General features: G+C 40.1%; 1 long non-coding RNA gene and 1 pseudogene across 1 annotated transcript; one reads left to right on the top strand and one right to left on the bottom strand.

Annotated features, from left to right (window-relative positions):
* Positions 1 to 487: 487 nt before the first annotated feature.
* LOC118825364 overlaps positions 488 to 26253 on the bottom strand; it is a 67454-nt pseudogene continuing 41688 nt past the window's right edge.
* Positions 20866 to 24056, top strand: LOC118826032. Its single transcript, XR_005008725.1, has 2 exons — positions 20866 to 21049; positions 23787 to 24056. It is a non-coding gene; the product is annotated as an uncharacterized LOC118826032 (long non-coding RNA).

Below are 26253 nucleotides of genomic sequence, written 5' to 3'. Positions count from 1 at the left end.
CTGTTTAGTAGTCAAAAACTGTGTGTTACATCACTGTGCTGGTCTGCAGAATCATGTAGAACATGTTTATTAAAGAAGCCACTGTATGTAAAAAAAAGAATAGATAAACAAATTAACTGTAGCTGTGTTCCAGTTTTCAACCACATCAGCAACCTTGCAGGCCCTGACAGTTTTCAGCAGAGGGAGACAGAGATCCTGCACATCCAGAGTAAACCAGTGACAAAATAAAATAAATCATACCTTTTCCTCTTATAAGCATGAGTATGACATGAAAGAAACAGATGTTAGATGTAAAACAGCTGTAAACTGATGATATCAAATACATCATTGGTCACAGAAATCACCTCTCTTGAAGCAGCCTGCATATATTATCTATACAGAACAGATAAAAGGATTCTTTTCAAACCTTTCTTCTACTCGTAACACCAAAACAGACTCAGTATGACAATGAGCAAAAGGCTTAAAATCAGTCCCACCACTACTCCTGTTAATGACTAGATCCAGAACCTGAGACTGAGGATCCAGAACCTGAGATTGAGGAAAGAAAGGGATGTAAATTTGTATATTAACACTATATTAGTTTGGTTTACTCTGAGGTCACAAAGCGGTCAAATAGCATGAAATATGGGTAACAGTGAGTCTTGTTCCTTTTGCCTCTAATGGTAGAATAAAGAGAGACAAATGAGACGCTCACCTGATACAGTCAGTCTAACAGCATCACTGGTCTCTGAGTAATGCGGCTCTGTTGACTTTGTTCCCTTACAGCTATAATCACCTTCATCAGACTGATCAACATTAGAGATTTCATATTTCTTCCTCCTTTCAGCTTCACTGAGACGTTTATTATTCTTAAACCACTCGTAACTCCAGACATCTCCACCTTCTATGTCACATGTGAGAGTGACTGTCTCTCTGATGAACACATGCTCAGCTGGCTGCACTTTCACTTTAGCCTTTGGTCTCTCTGTTCACAGATGATAAATACTTTTGAAACTGAAATATTCTCTCTCATTATGTGCAATATGGAATAATGTTGAGTAAAGTGATACTTTTTTTTTTTACCGTCAAACAAATTCATGGAATCTTTAATTCATCTTTAATGGAAACTTCTCTGAGGCTCCACCCTCACTGCTGGTTTGGGTTTTTCTGTTGATGTGAAATGATGAAGTTACCTCGGGTCCTTTTAGCTTTACAACAAAAGCACATGCTTAAAGGAACCAGTGAAGCAGAAATAAGCACAAACAAATTGAATTGAAACAAATTCAATGCTCATGTTGGCAATGACTGGGAGATCTGGAGAGGTGTGATTGGTAAGGACGGCCTGCCTGATCTAAACTCGAATGGTGAATTGTTATTGGACTTTTGTTCTAGGCATGGATTGTCCATAATGAACACCAAGTTCGAACACAAGGATATTCATAAGTGCACATGGTACCAGAGCTCCTTGGGTCAAAGGTCAATGATCAACTTTGTTGTCGTTTCATCTGACTTAGGACCATATGTTCTGGACACTCTGGTGAAGAGAGGTGCTGAGCTGTCAACCGATTACCATCTCGTGGTGAGTAGGATCAGATGGCAGGGAAGACTGATGGTCAGACCCGGTAGGCTCAAGCGAATAGTGAGGGTGTGCTGGGAACAACTGTCAGAGACCCCTGTTAGGAATAATTTTAACTCCCACCTCCGGGAGAGCTTTTCTCATGTCCCGGATGAGGTAGGGGACATGGAGTCTGAATGGACCCTGTTCAATACTTCCATTGTGGAAGCTGCCGGGCGTAGCTGTGGCTAAAAGCTTGTTGGTGCCTGTCAGGGCGGTAACCCAAGAAACCCCTGGTGGACACTGGTGGTGAAGGAGGCCATCAAGCTGAAGAAAGAGGCCTTTAGGGACTGGATGGCCTGGAGGAATCCCACTCAGCAGATAGGTACCGACCAGCAAAAATGGTGGCAGTGGCAGTTTGGTGAGGCCATGGAAAAAGACTTTCAGTCAGCCTCAAGGAGGTTCTGGACAACTATCTGGTGACTCAGGAGCGGTTGGGGTAGCTTCACCCAAGCTGTATTCTGCAGGGGTGGAGAAACTCTGATGGTCGGTGGGAGGAGCACTTTGAGGAACTCCTTAATCCGAGAGACATGCCTCCCTCACAGGAGTCAGCGCCTGAGGCTTCATCAGGCTCCATTTCCCTGGTGGAGGTCACTGAGGTAGTTAGCAAGCTCTTCAGTGGCAAGGCACCGGGGGTGGATGAGATTCATCAGGAAATGCTTAAGGCTCTGGATATTGTGGGGCTGTCATGGCTGATACGCCTCTGCAATACTGCATGGACCTTGGGAACAGTGCCCTTGGACTGGCAGACCGGGGTGGTGGTCCCTATTTTTAAGAAAGGGGACCGGAGGGTGTATGCCAACTACCAGGGTATCACACTGCTCAGCTTCCCTGGGTAAGTCTATGCCAAGGTGCTTGAAAGGAGATTCCGACCGATAGTTGAACCTCAGATTGAGGAGGAACAATGCAGATTCTGTACCGGCCGTGGAACAATAGATCAGCTTTTCACCCTCTCACAGACTGTTGAAGGGGCATGGGAGTCGACTTGGAGAAGGCTTACGACCGTGTACCCTGAGATATCTTGTGGGAGGTCCTCCAGGAGTATGGGGTGCAAGGACTACTACTCCGGGCCATTAAAGCTCTGTACTTCCGGAGTGAGAGCTGCGTTCATATGCTCAACATTTAGTAAGGCTCTTTCAATGTTAGCGTTGGACTCCGCCAGGGTTGTGCCTTGTCTCCACTCCTGTTCGTGATAGTCATCGACAGAGTGTAAAGGTGTAGAAAATAAGTTTAACAAATTGAAAAAAAAAGTGCAAAACTTGACATATTTTTTCACACAGGCCACATTTTTTGTTTTATTTTTATTTATTTACTTTTTGAACAGCGGTGCCCAAACAATTTACATCTGATTGTATGAGCTCCCTGAACTCTGATTCTGTCACTTTGTATTTGGATGTCTCCCCCTATCAGATGATGCAATCAAGTTAGGAAGGTGAGGGCTAGCCTCCTCCCTTCCTCCTAAATTCAGCCACCACATTGTTCCAGCTGCTGCTCACACAGCTACAAAGGAAAGCTAAACACACCTGGAGGAGATTGTCTTGTTAATATGAAATATGGCTGTATTTGGTATTTAAACACTTACAAATGTATTTGACTTCAATGAAAAAGTAAAAACATAAAAATTCTCCCTTTAACAGCAACGAGTTCATGTTAGAAATAACATAAGGATAATGACACACATTCACCTGATACAGTCAGTGTAACAGCCACTATCTACCATAGTGACAATTCTCAAAACTCAGGTATACAACATATGAATTACTACTTATATAGGCTACATGTCATTGTATCTATTAAATGTAGGTGTGCAAACAAATAATAACAAAAACAAAATAATCTAGTAAATGTAGATGTTTCACCTTACATTTGGACACAGTGGATGAGGACAGTCAGTGCTAAAGCAGAGAAATAGAGGACATAAAGTATTAATGTGAAATAGCAGTTTCTATCACAGAGTTGGAGAATCAGCCACATGTTGCAGTTTCTGTCATTCTAATGACTTTAAACTTTCTTTGTTTACAAACTGAGTGACATGATTGTAATAGATCACTGACAGGCCTAACATTACTACAACTGCTCTGTTCACCACCACCACTGCTGCAAATGCACTGTTCACTGCTATTGCTGTTACAAGTGCACTATTATCTATTCAGAAGCCATCCATTCTAAACAGAGTTTGCTGGCCAAATTAAAGCTTTTTCTGTGCAAAATGGTTAAACCTCCACAAAACACTAAACACACAACACAAAAGCACACTTTTCCCTCAAACACTACAGCTGACAACCAGAAGAGTCAATTCCTTCAATAACTCATGAAACAATCACCAAATAAACACAAGGAAAGGTTTCTGTTTCACAGATTTCAGCCTTCATTAGTGCTATTCATAGGTGTGTCTAGCCCATCTCATCATCATCATCATCATCATTAACCGCTTAGTCCAGATAGGGTCACGGTAGCAGTTAGGAGAGCAGAGAATTCCAGACAACCCTGTCCCCCGGAACTTCCTCATTCCTCATTCCCGGGGACCCCAAGCCGCTCCCAGGCCAACTTGGAGATATAATCCCTCCAGTGGGTCTTAGGACGACCCCAGGGTCTTGTCCCAGTAGGCCGTGCCTGGTACACCCCCAATGGGAGGCGTCCATGGGGCATCTGGATCAGATGCCCAAACTACCTCAACTGGCTCCTCTCAAAGCGGAGGAGTAGCGGCTCTACTCTGAGCTCGTCCCTCGAGCTCCTCACCCTATCAAGTAGAGTGTATCACGCCACCCTGCGAAGAAAGCTAATTTCCACCGCGATCTCATTCTTTCGGTCATTACCCACAGCTCATGACCACAGGTGAGGGTCGGGATGTAGATCGACCGGTAAACAGAGAGCTTCGCCTTATGGCTTGCTCCCTCTTCACCACTACAGTCCGGTACAGTGACCGCATTACTGCTGCCGCCTGTCCCAGCCTCATCTCTCACGATCCCTCTTCCCAACACTCATGAACAAGAGATACTTAAACTCCTACACCTGGGGAAAGTCCTTTCCCCTTACCTGGAGTGGGCATGCCATCCTTTTCCAGGCTAGGACCATCCGCATACCAACCGCTTCACACTCAGCTGCGAATCGCTCCAGTGAGCGCTGGAGGCATCCATGCGATCCAGCCAAAAGGACAACATCATCTACAAATAGCAGAGATGCCACCCTCCGGCCTCCACACATAATGACCTCCTGACCTCGGCTAAACCTTTATACCCTGTACATGAATATCACGAACAGGAGTGGAGTCAAGGCACAACCCTGGCAAAGTCCAATGCTAACACTGAAAGAGTCTGACTTAATGCCAAGTAAACAAACACAGCTCTCACTCCAGGAGTACAGAGATTGAATGGCCTGAAGTAGTAGCCCCAGCACCCCATACTCTAGCCCATTGTTACCCCCCCGTGATATGTCCTGTGTTTGGTTCTCTCTTTCTCTTTCTGTGTGTGGTTAAGTGTGTCCAGGTTGGTGTTGATGCAAGACTGGCTTCCTGCCTTTACCGGCACATGACTGGCACATGTACATGGTCTTTCTTCACACAAAACATGTTATATGTAACATACTAAATTGCAGTGTGAAAACGTCATAAATGTTTGAGTGATTCCTTAGCATGTAACATGTTTCTAGATAAACATCTACTGAAGAGCAGAAGTGTGACTTACCCTTGATCCCCTGGGTGAAACATACTTTAAGGTGTCCCCAACGCACTGTTGAAGGACCTTAGATGCTACTTTGAAGTGCATGACCTGACATATATAATATATAATTAATATATATAATATATCTATATATATATAGAGAAGAGAGAGAGAGAGAGAGAGAGAGAGAGAAGGAGAGAGAAGTCTTTGGCAAATCCTGCTAAAATCTCATGTAGAAAGTTAATGTGAAGTACCAGCAGTGATGCTGCCCCACCCCTTTCCAAAAATACACGCAGTCCGCTGCAGCTTTCGTCTACTTCTGTTCATTTTTTTCTATAGTGTACATATTCTTTTTGAACATTAAAGGTTTAATGACAATTATAAAACAAATGTTTTCTTTAACCTGCTGGCAATTGACCACTTTTATTTAGTTTGAGGTAAGTTTGACTTAAAGTGACATTACAAACAAAAGTCCAGTGATTTTTAGAAATACCTGAACACACAGTCCAACTATGGCTGAATGTATCATTGTGGTTTAAAGTAAACCAAGATATAAACCAAAAGGGCCATTTTCTCTCTGTTAGCTCTTCCCATTGACTGTACTTTCCTTCTTTGGGGATCTCAGATTAAAACAGCATGTGACCAATTACACCTTTGAAGTTTGACTTCATCAACCATACATGACATAAAATATATCCAAAAGGATATAAACATGCCTGATCTATTCACTGTATTCACTTTGACATGAGGAGCTGCATGACTGTGTAGCTTTTAGTGTTGTCTCTGAAAGCACAGCTCATATAATGTGTGTAGACTTCAACAGTTGAGCAGGCCTGCTGCTGCTGGATGAAGGCCACGGCCAATGGGAGTCACTACTGCACATTGCACAGACACTACTGTGTGTTATTTGTGCATGTCCATCTTTACTGCTTATGTGAATATTTCATACTTTCTGTTTAAAAGAGAACACCTGCATCACTTCAGTTCACAACTCTGTATGACAACACCCAAGAAGCACTGCTAATATTTAACAATATCACTGAAATAAAAGTATTTAAAAATATTGAATATTGATCTGAGTCTGTAATGTGTGTGGCTTTAGGGGTGATAATGCTTAAGGCTAAGTTGGCTGTGGGGATGTCAGCTTTTATAGCATCCCGGCTATCCAGCGTTGTGAGGGGAAAGAGGCTGATGAGTTGAGCCAGCAAAGGAGAAATCTTTGGATAATCAGAATAAACAGGAAAAACTTTCCTCTGTCTCCCTACACCAGAGCTCTCATCATTCTGTCACAGATAGACAGTTAAGTAAACGATGAATTATGTATTTCTGTAGATTAATTTTGAGTGTTGAGAATTTTGAGAAGTGTAAATGATTGAGAGCTGACAGTGATTGATGATTGAGTTTTGCATTCTTTGTCTATATATGTCTAGTTTATGTCTAGATCTCTTATGCTATAGTTAGACAACAAATGCAGTTAATGCCAGAAAGTTAGCAGGGAAGCTAAGATGAAGTTAACAGTGACCCTGCAGTTCGAGATGGTTCAGTTCCCAAATGAGACAGTGAGACAGTTGGTCAGGGCGCTCTCTATTGCCCCCTCGTAGAGTACAGTGAGGATGGAAGTGGGGAGGTTTATTTTCTTTGTCCTCTGCAGGAAGCAAAGTTGCTGCTGGGCTTTCTTGGCTAGACAGGAAGTGAGGTCATTGGCCATATCATGCAAAAATGCAAGTGCCAGACCTGAACACTGCACTAACATGAAAACAGGATGTAGCCTGAGAAAAAAGAGAAGATGAAGCAAGTGTGACTTGTGTGACGTTATCATTTTAAAAAAATACATCAGGTCAGCCGCAGATAAAATGCAGCTGCTGAGAGAGTTTTATTTCACACCGAGTGGTAAAGATGGCATTGCACAAAACACAGACTACACTCACATATGAACATATAAAAGGAAACAGCCGTTTTTAATTTTAGCTCCACTGTGAGTTTGGCTGCAGTGACTCACTCATATCTTAACCAGCAGAAAAAAGACACCATCCTACAATCATCTATAATTAATTAATAAATCAGGTGAAAAAATATTAATCAAGTGAAAACAAATGGACAGAATTCTGTTACACAATAATGTTTATAATATAGCTCCTAATGTTTAAAAATAAGGTAACACATTATCTACAGGGAACAAACATAAACATGGCATTTGTTCTCAAATTTTAGTGGACAATTTCTGTTATTTGCTGAATTTAACAGATTGGAAAACATTAAACATAACATATAGAATGTGCCATAACTTTTGCACAGGCTGCATTTTGTTTCTGTTCTTCAACATGTTAAATTTAGCAAGTAATCAGTAATTGTGCATTAAAACATGCAGAAGTATATTCTCTGTAGGGGATGTGTTATTTTCCTTTTAAGATGATGTTTGAGTTACAGATAACTTTGTATCAAACTGAATATTAATCATTTTAAAGTGTCACCTAATTTGCCATTAGGGAGGCAAAATCTTTTCTTTCCATGTATCCTCCACGAAGTCCAAGCTCAGGACCTTTTCCCAGATCAGCCTTGGATTCTCATATTTACCATACAGATCATCTGCCAGTATTTTATGGAGTCTTCTCATCTGTAAATATCTCCAAAAGTCTCCCTTGTCTATTAAATACAAGCACTGTTCAAGTTCTTGAAAGAACTGAAATGTATCATCTCTATACAGGTCACTGACTCTGTTAATATTCCTTTCCAGCCATGATTCCCACAGATTCTTTTTTCCCATTTTTGATGGTGGGATTATTCCAAACAGAGAAGTATCTCTGTTGGTATTGGGAAATGCACAATACCTTATGCAATTAAACCAATACCCCCTTGGAATGTTGTAATATAGGATTTGTGTGTCCTTTTCTCTGGCTAGCTCCAGACAAGGCCTCTGTAGGCCTAAAAGGGGCAGGAAGCTCATGCTGTGTTTGTGTCCAACCCAGATTATCATCCACATTGGTCCAGTGATTAGCCAATTTTGGCATTTCAAAAGCCATATTATATAGCTCCACATTGGGTAATACTAACCTCTCCCATAGATGTATACAATTTTAATTCTGGGCCTTTTTCCATTCTACAAAAAGTCCCTAATTAATTGTTTGATACTGTTCAGCTCATGCAGGAATATTTGCTGGCACCATTATTGAAATATAATTGAACTGGGGCATGACTACAATTTTGACGATACTTATCTTTCCCCATAAACTGGGATTTATTGATTTATATTTATCTAAATTCTTAAGTAGTGGAGACATACATTTGCCAGACTCATAGGCCTAAAACCAGTTGGTGTCAAGAGTATCCTTGCCTTTTTTATGTATCAAAGACATAACTGTCTCATTCATGGTGTTAGGTAACTGACCCAGAGGTAGAGCCTCCAAATAGACTTCTACTAGAATAGATGCCAATACATCTATGTAGGTCTTATAATATTCAACAGGGAAGCCATCAAGGCCCAGGGCATGATTTCATTGATCTGATGGCCTCTTCTCCAAATGGGGCACTTCTCTTTCATTTGATCTAAAGATAGCTTGGGCAGTTCAATGTTAGAAAACCATGCTTTTTTCAGAGTTAGCAGCAGTGTCTGAAGTACATCATTTGAATAAATGTTCTTGAATACCTGATTTATAGCCTGAGTTTGAATCACAATCTGTCCACTTTCATTTTAATAGGTGGTATTACAGTAGGCCCTCGGGAGAGCGTTTTCTCATGGCCGGAGGAGGTAGGGTAACATAGAGTCTGAATGGACCCGTTCAAAACCTCCATTGTGGAAGCTGCCAGGCAGGCTGTGGCCAAAAGCTTGTTGGTGCCTGTCAGGGCGGTAACCCAAGAACCACCTGGTGGACACCGGTGGTGAGGGAGGCCGTCAAGTGAAGGAAAGAGGCCTTTAGGGACTGGATGGCCCGGAGGACTCCCGACTCAGCAGATAGGTACCGACATGCAAAAAAGGTGGCAGCTCTGCACGGTGGCAGAAGCAAAATGCCAGCGTGGGCGGAGTCTTGGGCGAGGCCATGGAGAAAGACTTCGGTCGGCCTCGAGGAGGTTCCTGGACACTGGCCCGGCACTCAGGAGTGTCGGGTGACTGCGCCCAGGCTGTATTCAGCAGAGGATGGAGAAACTCTGACTGCAAATGAGGATATTGTCGGCGGTGGAAGAGCACTTGAGGATAAAACAACTCTTTTAATCGGGTGACATAGCCTCCCGCACGGGAGTCAGGGCCAGAGGCCTCTGGCGTGTCAAGCTCCATTCCCTGGTGGAGGTCACTGAGGTAGTGGCAAGCTCTTCAGTGGCAAGGCATCTGAGGGGTGGCATGAGATTCGTCCAGAGATGCATAAGGTCTGGATATTGTGGGGCTGTCGTGGCTGACACGCCTCTGCATACTGACTATGGACCTCGGGCAACAGTACTTGGACTGCAGACCGGGTGGTGGTCCCCTATTTTCAAGAAGGGGACCGGAGGGTGTATTGCCAGACTATCGGGGTATCACACTGTCTCAGCCTCCTGGGAAAGTCTATGCCAAGGTGCTGGAAAGGAGACTTCGACCGATAGTTGACATCAGATTGAGGAGGAACATGCGGTAGTCGTGCCGGCCGTGGAACAATGGACCAGCTTTTCACCCTCTCACGGATTGTTGATGAGGGGCATGGGGAGTTTGCCAACCAGTCTACATGTGTTTTGTGGATTTGAGAAGGCGTACGACCGTGTTCCCCGAGATATCTGTGGGAGGTCCTCGGAGTATGGGTGCTGCCGGGGGTACTACTCCGGGCCATTCAATCTCTGTACGCCCGGAGTGAGTTACGCTGTGTCGTATACTCGGCATTAAGTCGACTACGTTCAGTGGTAGCGTTGAGGACTCCGCAGGTTGTGCCTGTCTCACTCCTGTTTGTGATATTCATGGACAGGGTGTCCAGGCGTAGCCGGGGTCAGGACGGTCATTATGTGGTGGAGGCCGGAGGGTGGCGTCTCTGCTATTTGCAGATGATGTTGTTTTCTTTGGCTGGATCACATGATGCCGCCAGCGCACACTGGAGCGGTTTACAGCTGCGTGTGAAGCGGTTGGGAATGCGGATCAGCACCTCAAGTCTGAGGCATGCGGTCTTAGCCGGAAAAAGGATGTGTATGCCACTCCAGGTAGGGGAAAAAGGACCGCCCCAGGTGGAGGAGTTTAAGTATTCGGGGTCTGTTCACGAGTGATGGGAAGAAGGATCGTGAGATCGACGCAGGGCTGGACAAGCGGCAGCAGTAATGCTGGTCGCTGTTACAGGACTGTATCGTCTAACATCCCGTACACTCACCTATGGTCATGAGCTGGGTTACTGACCGAAAGAATGAGATCGCGAATACAAGCCTGGCAGAAAATGAGCGTTCTCGCAGGGTGGCGGGATACACTCATTTGAAAGGGTGAGGAGCTCGGACATACGGGAAAGGAGCTCGGGAGTAGAGCCGCTACCCTCCGCATTGAGAGGAGCAGGTTGAGGTGGTTAGTTCGGCACTCTGATACGGATGCCCCCGGGACGCTCTGCGTTGGGAATAAGACCAAGGGGTCGTCCTAGGACCCGTGGGAGGATTAATTCTCAGTTGGCTGGGAGCGGCTTGGGGCCCCGGGAATAAGTTGGAGGAAGTTGCGGGGACAGGTCACCTGGGATTCTCTGCTCTCCAACTGCTACCGCGACCCTATCTGGACTAAGCGGTCAACGATGATGGATGATGATGTGATGAGGTATTACATAAATTGCTTCCTTTGCTTAGTCTGTCTAAGGTAGCAGTTTTCCTGATCTCACCACTTTATAGAAAGGTTTAGTTTGAAAATATTCGCTGTTTTGTGTACATCCTCGCTTAACTCAAACTTCATTGCACAAGTCTAGAAACAATAAGGCCAAACTATAGTCTTTGCCATCTATCCTCTCACTTTCGGTTTGATTAGGGTTTCCAATCTATGAACCTTTCGCTATCTCTTTCTTGATGCAACGGCAGTGATTTTTACCCATAATAAAAGCCTTTGAGGCTCCCAGGACTATGCCTGTTTTTCAGTGGACCCCCACATTTTGGAAAAAGATTTCCACAGGCACTAACTGTTTAAACACTAGTCTGAAAAAGAGATGTATTATGTCTCCACCTATACCCTTACTGGAGTAATTGTTGTTAGACACAGCGTCACCGTTGCATGGCTGCCAGAGCAGTATTACTATCTAAAACTGACTCAGTTTACTTTTGATACTAGAAAATAAAATTACAGAATATGGCGTTTGTGAATAGAAAGTGATAGTCTTGTCACTGTTGGGATTTGTCACCTCAGATGTCCGCTAACCCAAGCTCTTTATTATCTCATTAGCTGAAATATTGCTTAGTCTATCCTTCTGGACGTCATTGGAATATGTGTTTGTCTAACAGGGCACTAGATCTGGTATAAAGTCCCTACAAAGTATTGCATTCCCTCTTTGATAGCTCCCAATGAGCCAAACCTACTTACACCATACAGGCCCTTTCTACATTAAAACAGACCATCAGACTTGTGCCACTTCTTGACTCGCCTCGTAGCTCGTAGCTACTGACCATTCTCTGTCTCCAACTCATAACCGGCCGGTTCTGCTTGGTGAGATCTTAGACATGGCTGCAATTTCCAGCCTGGTGCTTACAGTGGAAACATCTTATTGCAGTTCTTTTTGAGAAGTAAATCTGACAGCTCACTTAATTTCATTTCAAACAACACACAAACACTCGGTTTACAGCATTTCTAAGTAATATTAGCTGCAAAAACTTTAAAATCAAAAAACAGAGCATTTATTTTTGGTAAGTGAAAGTGTTAAGTGTAAGCTGTTCATACAAAAGTAGGTGCCCAAAAAATGTCATAAGCTGATTAAACTGATATAGTGGCGGTATAAAACCACACCCACAAAATACAGACAGAAAAACATATGAAAGCTCCTCACTGTTATTGTGCTCTTCTCAGCAATTGCACTCAGCATAGACTTCAGGAACTGAGGAGCAGAGAGAACTTATTTAGATGTCATGATCGCATCTGTATCCAGAGTAACTGTGGTAAGACATTCACCTCAAGAGGAACTGAATACCCAAAAAAAAAAGTAAAAGAAATGATCATACTTATTTAAAGCTGTCAGCTCACACTACACATCCTGTTTTGAACAAACAGTAGCCTAAAGTATGTAAAATGTAAGACACTCGCAAGTTTGAAATGGTTTGAACAAGAACCATTTATTACTATGGAGTTCATGATATTACACATTTGAATTTAAATGCAAAAATCAGAATGTGAATGTTTTATTTTGACATACCCAGACATGGATGACACATCTGAAATTGAATTCTGAACTCAATTTAATTTTAAGGTTGTAAATAAGAGGAGCCGTATTAGTTTCTGAACAGATAATGTACAGCTGTGGTTCTGAATGCTAAAAGCATTCCGTTTTTTTATCAATATATTTTCAGATTCACGTTCAAAAAACCGATTACAGGTGTCGTTCAGGCAAAAGTCGTCGAAGCTTAGTGTAAAAACTAGCATGAAAGTATTGTCTAGTGGTGTCGTAAACAAACAGATCTGTCTAACACATTTTGCCACTACTTGTCAAAGTTAATGCTGTGCGAGCAGTGCTACATTCCCGCATAATATAGTTATTGGAATACTTTATTGATCCCGAAGGACAATTAGGTTGGTCCTCGGTGGTCACTTCCAACTAGTGGGTGGTGGGGGGTAGTGAGAACGCAGACAACAGGCCGAGTATTTAGTAAGTGCAAAGTGAACCAGGAGTTTCTGATATAACTACAGTAAGTTAAGGTAGGAGGAGAGCGGAAAGAGATTTGGTTCTTGACTGCTTTTGCCTGCAAAGACACTCGGATGTTATTTTGAATCTGAAAAAATATGAATTAATAGAAAAACGGAATATTTTTAGAATTGCATTTCAGACATTCAGTTTAAAGCCATCCATCGCTAAAATCGCTTATCCTTCTGGGTCACGGATGGGGGCTGGAGCCCATCCAGTGCCCATGGGCGGAAGAGGATACACCTGGGACAGGTCGCCAGTCCATCGCAGAGCAGACAGACATACCACATCACACACACCCTCACACCTAGGGGCAATCAGCACGTCCAGTCAGCTGACTGCATTTTTTTGGACCTGTGGGGAGGAAACCAGATGTACCCAGAGGAACCCACGCAGAACGGCGTGAGAACATGCAAACTCCACACAGAAATGACCCTGGTCACCCAGCCGGAAATCGAACCCAGGCACTTATAGTGCTTGTGAGCGGATCAGCGCTACCCACTGCGCCACCGTGCCGCCCTCCAGTTAAATCACAAACATACAATTCAGTTTCAGATTATATGCTTTATTACAAACCTTAAAATTCAATTTCAGGATGGTATACAGCTTAACAATGATAATAATAATAATAATATTAAAATAATTCAGAGTTGTTCGTTGAAATTGAATTCCTTTGGCATAATCTACCATTTTTAAATCATGCACATTAATAAATGTTTTTGAAAATTGTTTAAAAGAAAAAAGGTAGTAATTTACCAGACTGTTTCGGAAAATATTAAAATCCCCTCTCTCCCTCTTCTCTCTCTCTGTCTCCTTCTCTCTCTCTCTCTTCTATCTCCTGCTCTCCCTCTTCTCTCTCTGTCTTCTCTCTCTCTCTCTATCTCTCTCTCTTCCTCTCTCTCGTGTATATGTTTAAGAACACGTCAGTCAGTCAGTCAGATGTCACTGAAAACAGGATGGAGCTCCGTCCACTCTCTGTGTTCTCTGTGAGTAAATGTTTTGTTTAAATCTTCATTATAGTCAGTGGTGCTGTATCGAAGTTTTCTATATGCTTATTATGTTCAAGGTTTGCTTTTTATTTTTCAGGGTTTATGGAGCTCCAGCTCTTATTTATTATGAGGGTACAGAAAGAAAATGATGCAGCTTTTTGCGATAGTGTATTGTGTCCACATTTCACTACATCTACTTTTAAGGCAGAATCAAAAACCTAAACACAGTAATTTTTTGCTAATATATTATTTTTTTATTACAGTGAGATTTATATTTATACATGTAAAACAAACAAATTAAAAGATAAACTTTATTGAGTCGTCACGTTTGTGAACAATCAGCGAAATCATCATAGTTTAAACTTACTGGAGCGGTTAACGGTAACAGACTTGAGGACTAGTTTTAAAATTACAGAAGTCTGAAGATACACAAAAACAGTTTATCTTTGTATCCTCTCCCCCACAAAGTCTAGGGATGATACTTCCCCAGAGTGCCTGGGATGAAGTGAGTGTGGGCTGGGCAAGCGTCTTGGGTCAGCCTCAATGGCCTGGGTTGGGATGGCAGGACTGGGGGAGTGGGCGCTCTGAGTCTATGGAGTCAGGGAAACCGGCACCTTACAGATGGGACGGCATGCCAGTGATCCGTCCGAAAGTTTGTGGGTTGAATGAGGCTGGACCAAGCCGTTGCTACCTGCACAGGGTCGAACAAAATGACAGAAAGTTTGTTACTAAATTAGGTCTGCCAGAATCTGAGGGTGTCTTTTTTATCTTTTTCAGTATTTCTCTAATTTCGTCATAGTGCATATGGACAATGAGTTGGGAATTGGTCCCAATCATCGTATGTAGAGCTCCAATTAGAGGTAGCCAAACCCTTTGGTCGGCAATAAAACTGGTCACTGATTCCCCAGTCTTGATGTTGTCGCCAAAACGCGAACCCGACGTAGAAGTACCTTGTGGAGCAGTGAGTGTTGTCTAGTGCTTAAACAATGATGTTAAAGTAGGTAATCCAAGAGTTCCAAACAGGAGCTGCCTCTCTGTCCCTAGGACAGTTGCATAGCAAGATACAATTCCTTCCCCGTCGACACACCATCAAAAACAGCAACTAGGATGTAGGTGTGAATGATGGAATAGCAGCAGATGGTGGCAGAAACATTCAGCTATTTTGTAACCAATGTGGCGTGTAAACATGGAGACAACAGAGTTAAACTCGCTCCATTTATTCCAAACCGAACAAAACTCACTAGTTTGCATGCAACAACCGCCATGACATAATAGTGTACATGGTGGTGGTCTGTGAGAGATAGCACAACAATGACTACTGACAAAAGCTGTGTGTCAGATAAACTGGTTCGAAGAAAAGCAATTAAGACCGACACAATATGATTGGAATTGTATGTGATAAAAAAAGTTAAGAAAGTAATAAAAAATAAAAGTCCAAATCCAGAGCACAATGTACTGGCTCTCATTGTTTACTTCTGGGTGACGGCTTTTACTTGATGTTAAACTTCTCATATGTGTGATCAGACCAAGTGTAACAAAAAAATGAGTGATCAAACAATGTTTTTACTCACAAAGAGAACAGTAATCAGCATCTAAAACTGAAATAAGCTTTATAACATGACATCCCTGCTTAAACAAACTGGGACAGACCATATTAATTTCCATGATGGTCTAGACTGATTAAGTCTGGTTGATGGGTGGTCTGTTACTGGGTTTAGCTGGTACTTACAGCATGGTTATGCGGTTGACCAGCTTCTAAAACACAACATATGATGTTTGGCTGGTGGCCAGCCATTGCTGGTCTGTGATGCTAGTTTTCTAGCAGGTGATCTGTGGTGCATTTTTCAGTTTGGTTTTTGCTTTTCCTTTCTGGGAAAATAAGACATTCAGGAGGGGTCACTGTAGCTGAATCGGTTTATAGCCACAGAAATTTGCAGCATGTTAAAACAATGAGAAATATGAGCAAAGGTCTCGTCAGTGTCCTCATAGTAGTTAGGTTTTTTGTTATATCTCAATTATGATTTTCTGTGGAAACAGCACCATCCTGAAAAAAATACTGGAAAAGTGTAGCCGTCAGTCGTGTTGAAAAAGCTTGCATTCCAAGAACACTTTAGACTCAGAAGGCAGCTGTGCTTGACCATAGACACATTGCTGCTTTTCTTTTTCATACTGAACCAAGTAGTACCAGTGTTTGTAATCAGAACCAATACTGATTTACTCCAAAGGAGGAATCATTGTGATTTCACAGTAAAAAGTTGGGCCACTGAAAATTATATTTCAAACATTTGCATTAGTATTAAACAACTGCCGCGAAGATGTTTGGGCTGAGTTTACCAAAAAGAGGCACAAAGATGACGCTTCAATGTAAAGCGAGTATCACACAGGACACTATATCTCTACCAGTAGATCCTCGAACACTAGAAGCTTATGGAACTGGGCAAAACTCCAAATGATCTGCAGGTTGTAGAGCATTCACGCACGTGGCTGTTTGTGCCTGTTTGTGTGAAGAAGCAGAGGAGCACGAGGCGGAAGGAAAAAGGATGATCCTGTATGTCACATATTTGCTATAATATTTGGTTGATTTTTTTACCATAAGTTAGGAAAAACTGATGTATATTCAGTTTACTGATAAAAGAAACATCTAGTATAAAATGTACGATTATATACTGATTTTGGTAATAATGGCACATCAGCGTTCACTTACAGAAACAGCTCAGGTTTCTATTCCCAGTGTATCATCTTAGAAACTGATTTTTACATCAAACAGAAACTAACAGAAGCGTCTTTAATACTGAGGAATCTTTTCTTACATTGGTAGTTTACTGTTCAGACAATTTAAAGTTTTTATTTGGAAATAATATTTTTAGAGACATACAGAGCACTTACAGTGGTCAGGTTACTCTTTTGGTGGTGGACATTTCTCCACCACTGCAGTAACATGATGTGGTGGTGGTTGTTAGTGTGTGTCTGTGCTGGTTACGAGGGAATCAGCACACAGCAGTGCTGCTGGAGTTTTAAACACCTCAGTGTCACTGCTGGACTGAGAATGTCCACTAACTAAAAATATCAGCCAACAGCCTCCTGTGAGCAGCGTACTGGTGACAAGCTGAGGATAGAGGATGACCAACACAAACTGTGAGCAGGCAGATGAGCTATCTGACTTAATCTACAAGGTTGGGACTGACAAGGTAGGAGTGTCTAATAGAGTGGACAATGAGTGGAACAGCATTTAAAAACTCCATCCGCACTCGTGTGTCTGATCCACCCGTACGGCACACACATACTAACACACCACCACCACGTCAGTGTTACTGCAGTGATAAGAATGATCCACAACACCAAATAGTACCTGCTCGTGAAGGTCCATGGAGGGTCCTGACCACTGAAGAACAGGGTAAAAGGGGGCTAACAAGAACTAACAGAACTACAAAGTGCACCTATATAGTAAGTGGAGCTGATAAAATGGACAATGAGCATAGAAACAAAGGAGTGGTCATAAGTCTATGCCGGATCAGTTGGTATATATACAAAGTGGTGCAAAAATCTAAGGTCCATGTGTCAAAGTCAAGGTCCACGGGCCAGATCAGGCCCACCAACACACAATCTATCTGGCCAAAGTATAAATATCAATAATACTAGTCCATTCACAATGCAACACCCCGCACTGGGATCTTAATTAAATCAGGTGTGGCTGAGGCAATGAACAAAACCCAAGCCAGGAATGAAAACTGTGTTCTTATAACAGTATTATGAAACCTCATAATAAACAACTTCACAGCCCACCACCACATTCTTTTACTGTATTGTCGTTATTTGTTTTTATTCACGGTAGTACTACAGCAAGAAGGGCTGGTGTTGATTCCCAGTCTGGGTGACCGGGGGTCCTTTCTGTGTGGAGTGCATGTTCTCCGTGTCTGCGTGGTGCTCCAGTTTCATCCCACCGTCCAAAGACGTGCAGTTAGGCTAATGGACAGGCAACATGCCCCTAGTGTGAGCGGTGTTTGTGGAGTGTGAGTGTTAGTCTATCTGGTCCTGCCCTGCGGAGGGACTGGTGAACATGTCCAGGGTGATTCCTGCCTACGCCCATTTGACGGCGGAAAGAAAACTTTTTCTTATTACAAATTACCCCCGCCCCATATCACATTTGTGTTTGTAGAAGAGGGAGCATTTTGTTATGGTTTAAAATTGATGGAGTTGTTTTTTTTTTTTTTTTTTTTTTTTTTTTTTTTTTTTTTTTTTTTTTTTTTTTTTTTTTTTTTGTTTCTACGTACAGTTTTTTGTGGAAAGAACAATCCTACTTTTAATTCTTTTGTTTTTTTTTTTTTTTTTTTTTTAGTTGCAGAATTGTATACTCGAAGGAGATCATTTTAGGGGTTTTGGTATTGACCAGGTGTGGCGTCATAAGGACCAGTCGCGCTTAGTCTCATTTTTCTTTGGACTTGGTCCTGATGGCCTCAACTCGTAATTGGTCTTGGGACTCAATAAAGGTTGGTCTGCATAAGCCTTACTCTCTCGGTGGATTTAGCTATGAAATGGTGATATGCCTGAAATGAGTGGACTGGCTATTTAAGGTTTGTACAAATTGTTGGTGTTTCAGAAAGTAACATAATGTAAGGTAATGAGAACTGTGAGATGACGTTTTCCCTGGAAGTAAGATGTAGTGATCCCCCTACAGATTGAGAAAAGTAGTAGGTAACACTTTACATTGTGTTGGACTAACTGTAACATGAAGAATTATCATTTTTAAAAATAACAGTACACTAAACGACATCAGTAATGGAAGTAAGTAAATAAACCAGTGTAGTGGCGCTACATGTGACAGTGTCATTTCAGCCAATTAAACTATTACTTAACATTGCTTGTTTTTTCAAGCGTTATGTATAACTGCAGTACATACGCAAGCACTGGAACATAAACTAATGAAGTTGTACCATGTTTCACTTACATTAGGTAACTATTATCAAGTAGAACCTTAGTGGTGTTCATGTAAATAAGTGCATACTTAATGTGATGAGTCACACACTTCACATGAAAACAACAATAACTAATGCAAGTGTACATGTTACTAACTTGGTAACCCATTGTTAATGCATTTTACTTTCATGTGTTGTTCATGTTAAACTAATGCATTACTTCATGTAGTTAGTCAACACAATGTAAATGTGTACAATCTGAGTGGAATATTTCTAAGTAACTACCCCACACACTGGTCAGTGATGAGTCAGCTCTTATTTGGAGCATAACTGTAATATTGTGTCTTGCAGTAAATTGTGTGTATAGCTAAAAACTTTTAAAGGCTAATTTTGGACTATTTGGGAGCTGGTGAACTTCCCTGTGGGTTTGTTTGTTGCAGCTCCAAGCATTCAAATTGGCTTGACTGTAAAAATGCACATGCTGCTACAGGCTAACAGTAATACTGAACCTACAAGTGTGGACAGGGGGGTTTGAGGGGTGTCATGTGCTGACAGCTGTGTCCCTGTCACTTTTAAAATGGACGCCTTGCCCCTGGCATTATTTACTAGAAGTTGTAGAGGAGAGAGCGTACGTCCTGGCAGGCCAGCAAAACTAGACTTGCCTAGTTTCTCGTTTTTCCTTCTGTGTGCAAATATTTTTAAAGACACTTTACATTTTTAAAGGCTTTTTCTTCCAGAAAGATTTTCTGCTTTTTAATATATTTTTTTTACAAACAATTGGCAATGACCACATGATTTTAAAATACTCATTGCGTTATAAATACATTCAAAATAATACAGTTTATGAAAATGTATTTAATGTGTCTTATTTTATTTGTTAGGTGCACTGATCATTAAAAGTTAGGCATTTGAAGGTAACTGTTCTTGTCATCCACAGATGTTTATCTGGACTTCTGAAGGCAAGAATCTTATAAGAGTGTGAAACGCTCATTAAGAACACGCTTCATTCTTCATTTTAGTTGAATTTTATATTTAATTAATATATTTTACTTAATGAAAAAGACAGAATTTTTTTTTTCTTGTGGAATGCTTTTGAAAAAAAACGTTTTTCTTCCAAAAAGATTTTCCACTTTATTGATTGATTTAACAAACAATAGCCAACGTCCATACTATTTTAAATGTTCATTAGATTTAAATAAGTTCAATATAAAACAGTTAATTAAAAGACATTTTATGTGTCTTATTTTATTTTATTTTATTTTATTTTATTTTATTTGTTTCCATTTGTGTTAGTTTGGTTATCTGGACTTTTGTAAATAAGAGCTTTGATGTAACTGGACCTTCTTAAGTTTTAGTTGAATACTCTGCTGTACATCATGTCCTCTGTCTCTCTCTGCTTTAGTGCTGATTGTACTCATCCACTGTGGACAAACTCAAGGTGAATCTGTATTTACTAGATTATTTAATTTTCATTCATGTAGAAGTGTATTTGCATGCATAACTCACCCCAGTTATGGTGAAACCTGAACTACATATTACACACAATATAATATATACTAATCTATATATATAATATATAATATCTTAATATATTTATATTAACATGTTTTTTTTTTTTTTACTTTTTACTGATGTACTGATATATAATCTGTGTTGAAGAATTAAACTATCTTAATTGTGCAGTCTGGCAGGACAGAAACATTCATATGACATAGGCTCATATTCAGCTCATAGAGAACAAAGCATGTGCTTAAAATGCTAGAACTACTGTTTATGTTGTAGAGGTGAAAGCAGCTCTGATAACTTCATCATTTCACATCAACAGAAAAACTCAAACCAGCAGTGAGGGTGGAGCCTCAGATCACCGTCTACACTGGAGACACTGTTACTCTGATCTGTGAACTGCAGACCTCACTCACTGGATGGAAGTTTTTCTGGACTAAAGATGCTCAGTCAGTACATCTGATTACTGATGAAAACACCAACACAATCAGTATAACAGTGTCTAATACAGGAACAGAAGAGTATAAATGTGTAGCACGCAGAGAATTCTACACAGATTACAGTGATCCAGTTAAGATTACAGTCAGAGGTACATCATGATTTCTGTTTTTTTTTAACAAATGACAAGATTATCAGAAAAGATCTTACAGTTATTCTATAATGTTTTTGAATAGTGAGATGTATATATAGAGGGAATATACATTTTATATATAATATTTGTATTGGTTTATTAAATTTGTATATAATTCATATTTTCGAAAAGAGTAACAGCTGATGTATAATGGACAATACATTTTTATTTCTCTAATAAAGGTGATATTAATCATAATATAGCATTGATATGTGAAGCTCACTTCAAACAATGTACAGGCCCATTTCCCAAAAAGTTGGGATGCTGTGCAAAATGTAAATAAAAACAAAATGCAAATTTGTGCAAATCGTTTAAACTCTGTATTTCATTGAAAATAGTACAAAGACAACATATCAAATATTGAAACCAAGAAATTTTATAGTTTTTTTGAAAAATATCTGCCCATTTTCAATTTGATGCCAACAACACTTCCCAAAAAAGTTGGGATGGGGGGCGACAAAACGCTGGTAAAGTTGTGTAAAAAAACATTTGGTGGTTAATTGGCAACAGGTCAGTAACATGATTTGGTATAAAAAAGCATCCCAGAGAGGCTGAATCCTTCAGAAGTAAAGACGAGGAGGGGTTCACCACTTAGTGCAACAATTCAAGAATAACGTTTCTCAATGTAAAACAACAAAGAACTTTTGCTTTTCATCATCGTACATAATAACATTAAAAGATCAGGATAATCTGGCGAAATCTCTGTATGCATGGGACAAGGCCAAATACCAGTATTTGCTGGCCCTGATCTTTAGGCCCTCAGGCGGCACTGCATTAAAAACAGACGTGATTCTAATGTTGGAAATCACTGCATGAGCTCAGAAACATTTCTGAAAACCACTGTCTGTGAACACAGTTCGTCGCTGCATCTACAAATGCAAGTGGAAATTCTAAAACGCAAAGAAGAAACCATACATAAACAGGATCAAGAAATGCTGCCAATTTCTCTGGGCCTGAAATCGTTTAAAATGGACAGAGGGGAAATGGAAAAGTGTCCTGTGGTCTGACAAATCAACCTTTAAAATTCTTTTTGGAAATCATGGACACTGTGGCCTCCGGGTTAAAGACCACTCAGCTTGTTATCAGTGCACAGTTAAAAAGCCAATATTTATGATGTTATGGGGGGCATTAGTGCATATGGCATGGGTGACCTGCACATCTGTGAAGGCACCATTAATGCTAAACGCTATATACATGTTTTGGCAACATATGCTTCATTATGCCTTCATTATTTCAGAAAGACAGTGCAAAACCACATTCTGCATGTATTACAGCAGCATTGCTCCATATTAAAAGAGTCTGGGTGCTAAACTGACCAGCCTGCAGTCCAGACCTGTCACCTGTCACACACTGAAAACATTTGCTGCATTATCAAAGGAAAAATATAATAAATGAGCCCCCGAACTGAGCAGCTGAAATACTATACAATATCAAACAAGAACAGGAAAACATTCCTCTTTTAAAACTACAGCTATTGATCTCCTCAGGTCCCAAACGCTTACAGAGTGTTGTTAACAGAAGAGGTGATGAAACACAGTGGTAAACACGCCCCTCTCCCAACTTTTTTGGAACGTGTTGTTGGCATTAAATTCAAAATGGGCATATATTTTTCAAAAAACAATAACATTTCTCAGTTTCAACATTTGATATTTTGTCATTGTACTATATTCCTTTAAAAATATAGTTTACATGATTTGCACATCATTGCATTCTATTTTTATTTACATTTTGCACAGCGCCCCAACTTTTTTGGAAACGGGGTTGTACACTATATAAAAAAGAGCATTTTAGAATGTCATCTATAATGAGACACAGAAGCCTAGTTTGGCTCCTAAACTGCCACATAATCAAAATGTCTCATAAGGCACAAAGCATGTGCTCAACATGTTGTAGAGGTGAAAGCAGCTCTGATAACTTCATCATTTCACATCAACAGAAAAACTCAAACCAGCAGTGAGGGTGGAGCCTCAGAGCACCGTCTACACTGGAGACACTGTTACTCTGATCTGTGAACTGCAGACCTCACTCACTGGATGGAAGTTTCTCTGGTATAAAAACACTCAGTCAAATTATCTGACTGCTGATGAAAACACCAACACAATCAGTATAACAGTGTCTAATACAGGAACAGAAGAGTATAAATGTGTAGCACGCAGAGGAGAAAACTACTACACACATTACAGTGATCCAGTCAAGATTACAGTCAGAGGTACATCTGCTTTCTGCTTTCATTTTGCAAATTCTTACATTTTGGAGACAATTATGGAACATTATTTTACAACTGAAGAGTTTCATTCCAAATGCTATATGTCCATGTGTAACTATGTTCCATATAATTGATACTAAGAGTTTATGAAAAGAGTAACTGATACATAATGAATTTTTTTTAAATAATGTTTCTCCGATAAAAGATAAGGTGATAAAGATGATATTAATCATAATGTAGCATTGATATTTGTTGTATGTGTAAAGCTCACTCTAAACAATGTACCTTAAGAAAAGCATTTTTGAAAGTTGTCTATAATGCATTTTGGAATTAAATCCACTATATAAAAAAGAGCATTTTAGAATGTCATCTATAATGAGATTTACAATTAAATCATTCAATTATTCCACATTCTTCTTTGGTTTTAAATGCTGTCATGTGATCAGAGAGAATATTTCAGTTTCTAAAGTATTTATCATCTGTGAACAGAGAGACCAAAGGCTAAAGTGAAAGTGCAGCCAGCTGAGCATGTGTTCATCAGAGAGAGAGTCACTCTCACATGTGACATAGAAGGTGGAGATGTCTGGAGTTACGAGTGGTTTAAGAATAATAAACGTCTCAGTGAAGCTGAAAGGAGGAAGAAATATGAAATCTCTAATGTTGATCAGTCTGATGAAGGTGATTATAGCTGTAAGGGAACAAAGTCAACAGAGCCGCGTTACTCAGAGACCAGTGATGCTGTTAGACTGACTGTATCAGGTGAGTCTCATCTTTCTCTCTTTATTTCTGTCATTAACAGTTAAAGTGTAGAGGAGTTTTATTACTGCACAAATATCATACTATAAAGTTAAGAAGTGATAGAGGAGGATCAGCACATTTCTCTTTAAAACTCACAGTATCTCAGAAACCCCTGTGAGCTCAGAGCTCTCAACTCATAAACACAAACAAGAAAAAGTGTTAATCGAATGGTGAATAGAATGTGGTGTAAGAATTAGATATTAGAATCAGGGGGTTTAAATTAGTTGTGTTTCTTTCTGCTCTGCTGGTTCTTGTCTCACACTGTTATAGAGCTTCTCATTTAAATAAACAGAGAGATCTCACTTTGGTGTTGGTTAGTCTGTGCACCAAGTATTTTCTCAAATATATTTTACAATTTATATACAGATTTCAAATTTGATCCAAATAAATCTGCCATTCAAATATATGTATAAATGTATTTCACTTAAATATTTGTGCAAATATTCCAAACATAAACATTAAAATATATGAAATAATATGTTGAGAGTATTGAATCAAATGCAGCACAAAAGACTGTTTAAAGTGAATTTATAATTTTATTTGCATAATACAGGCTGTGCATTTATATTTGGTGTAATGTGTTATTGCAAAAAAAGCTGAATGAGCGCAGTGCTGTCTGTGCATTGCTTTTTCTAAATGTGTTGAACTCTTTCGAATATTGAAGTGAACTTTTAATATATTTCAAAACACAAGTGAAAGAAAACATACATTTCCACTTATATTTGTGAATATATTTCAATAGTCTTATGCTGAAGTTTGGACACTCCTGGTCAAATGATGCATTTTGTTGATTTCCTAAGTGGAAATAAGTTACACATCCTCTACTAATCATCCTCTACTAATCCTCTATTACTCTTTATTTGCTGAATTTAACATGTTTGGAAAGAAAAACATAAAATATGACCTGTGTAGATATTATGGCATTTTGAATAGAATATGGCAAATTCTGTTTTATGTTTTATTATTATTATTTCATACATGTTTACATGTTTACGTTTATTTTTTCCAGTATGTTAAGATCAGCAAATAACAGAAATTGTGCACTTAAATTTGCAGAACAAAGACCTATTTAAGTGTGTTCTCTGTAGAGGATGTGTAACTTTTTAACTTACAATTTCAACAAAACATCATTTGACCAGAGTGCTCAAACTCTGGTATGTGACTGTATAAATAATGTGTTTAGACATCACTGTGAATGTATAACAGTGGATAAAAACAAGTAATTAAACTTTATTTCACAACTTTATTCTATGCCTGTTTATTCAATTAGGAATTTGTAGTATAAACACTTTATACTGTTTAGCAACATTGGAGGAAAATCAAACTATTGTAAATGTTCTGCCTGTAGTGACTCGGAGAACCAATTTCTTAGTCTCCTGCTCGAGTGGGTAGGATGTTCCTTTACGCGCATCCGATAAACTAATGTCCACTCTAAAACTTGCTGTTGGGTGGTGTTCCTGTTCATTGAGACATTTCTCTATAGAAAACAAACTCTTTTACCAGAGATGATGAAATGTAGTCACCAGTGATGAAGATAACAAGCTTGTACTGCAGTATTATAGTCCAGTCGAGACTTTGTTTGTTTCAGCAATTGTGGTTAGAACCGTATGTTCCCACCACCCGAGCTCCCCCGTTCTGTGAGTGTCTTGTAACTACAAGCACCTGACTTGTCGCCTGGCCTGTCACCTAGTGCAGCTCGCCCCCTAGTGTTCCCTAAACTGCACTCAAATATTTACAAAGACAAAATTACACAGAAGCCTAGTTTGGCTCCTAAACTGCCACATAATCAAAATGTCTCATAAGGCACAAAGCATCACTGGATGGAAGTTTCTCTGGTATAAAAACACTCAGTCAAATTATCTGACTGCTGATGAAAACACCAACACAATCAGTATAACAGTGTCTAATACAGGAACAGAAGAGTATAAATGTGTAGCACGCAGAGGAGAAACCTACTACACACATTACAGTGATCCAGTCAAGATTACAGTCAGAGGTACATCTGCTTTCTGCTTTCATTTTGCAAATTCTTACATTTTAGAGACAATTATGGAACATTATTTTACAACTGAAGAGTTTCATTCCAAATGCTATATGTCCATGTGTAACTATGTTCCATATAATGATACTAAGAGTTTTTTGAAAAGAGTAACTGATA

Source organism: Colossoma macropomum, unplaced genomic scaffold, assembly GCF_904425465.1.
Source record: "Colossoma macropomum unplaced genomic scaffold, Colossoma_macropomum, whole genome shotgun sequence".
Classification (NCBI taxonomy): Eukaryota; Metazoa; Chordata; class Actinopteri; order Characiformes; family Serrasalmidae; genus Colossoma; species Colossoma macropomum.
Note: the sequence above shows the minus strand (reverse complement) of the source record. Positions and strands in the feature narration are given on the sequence as shown.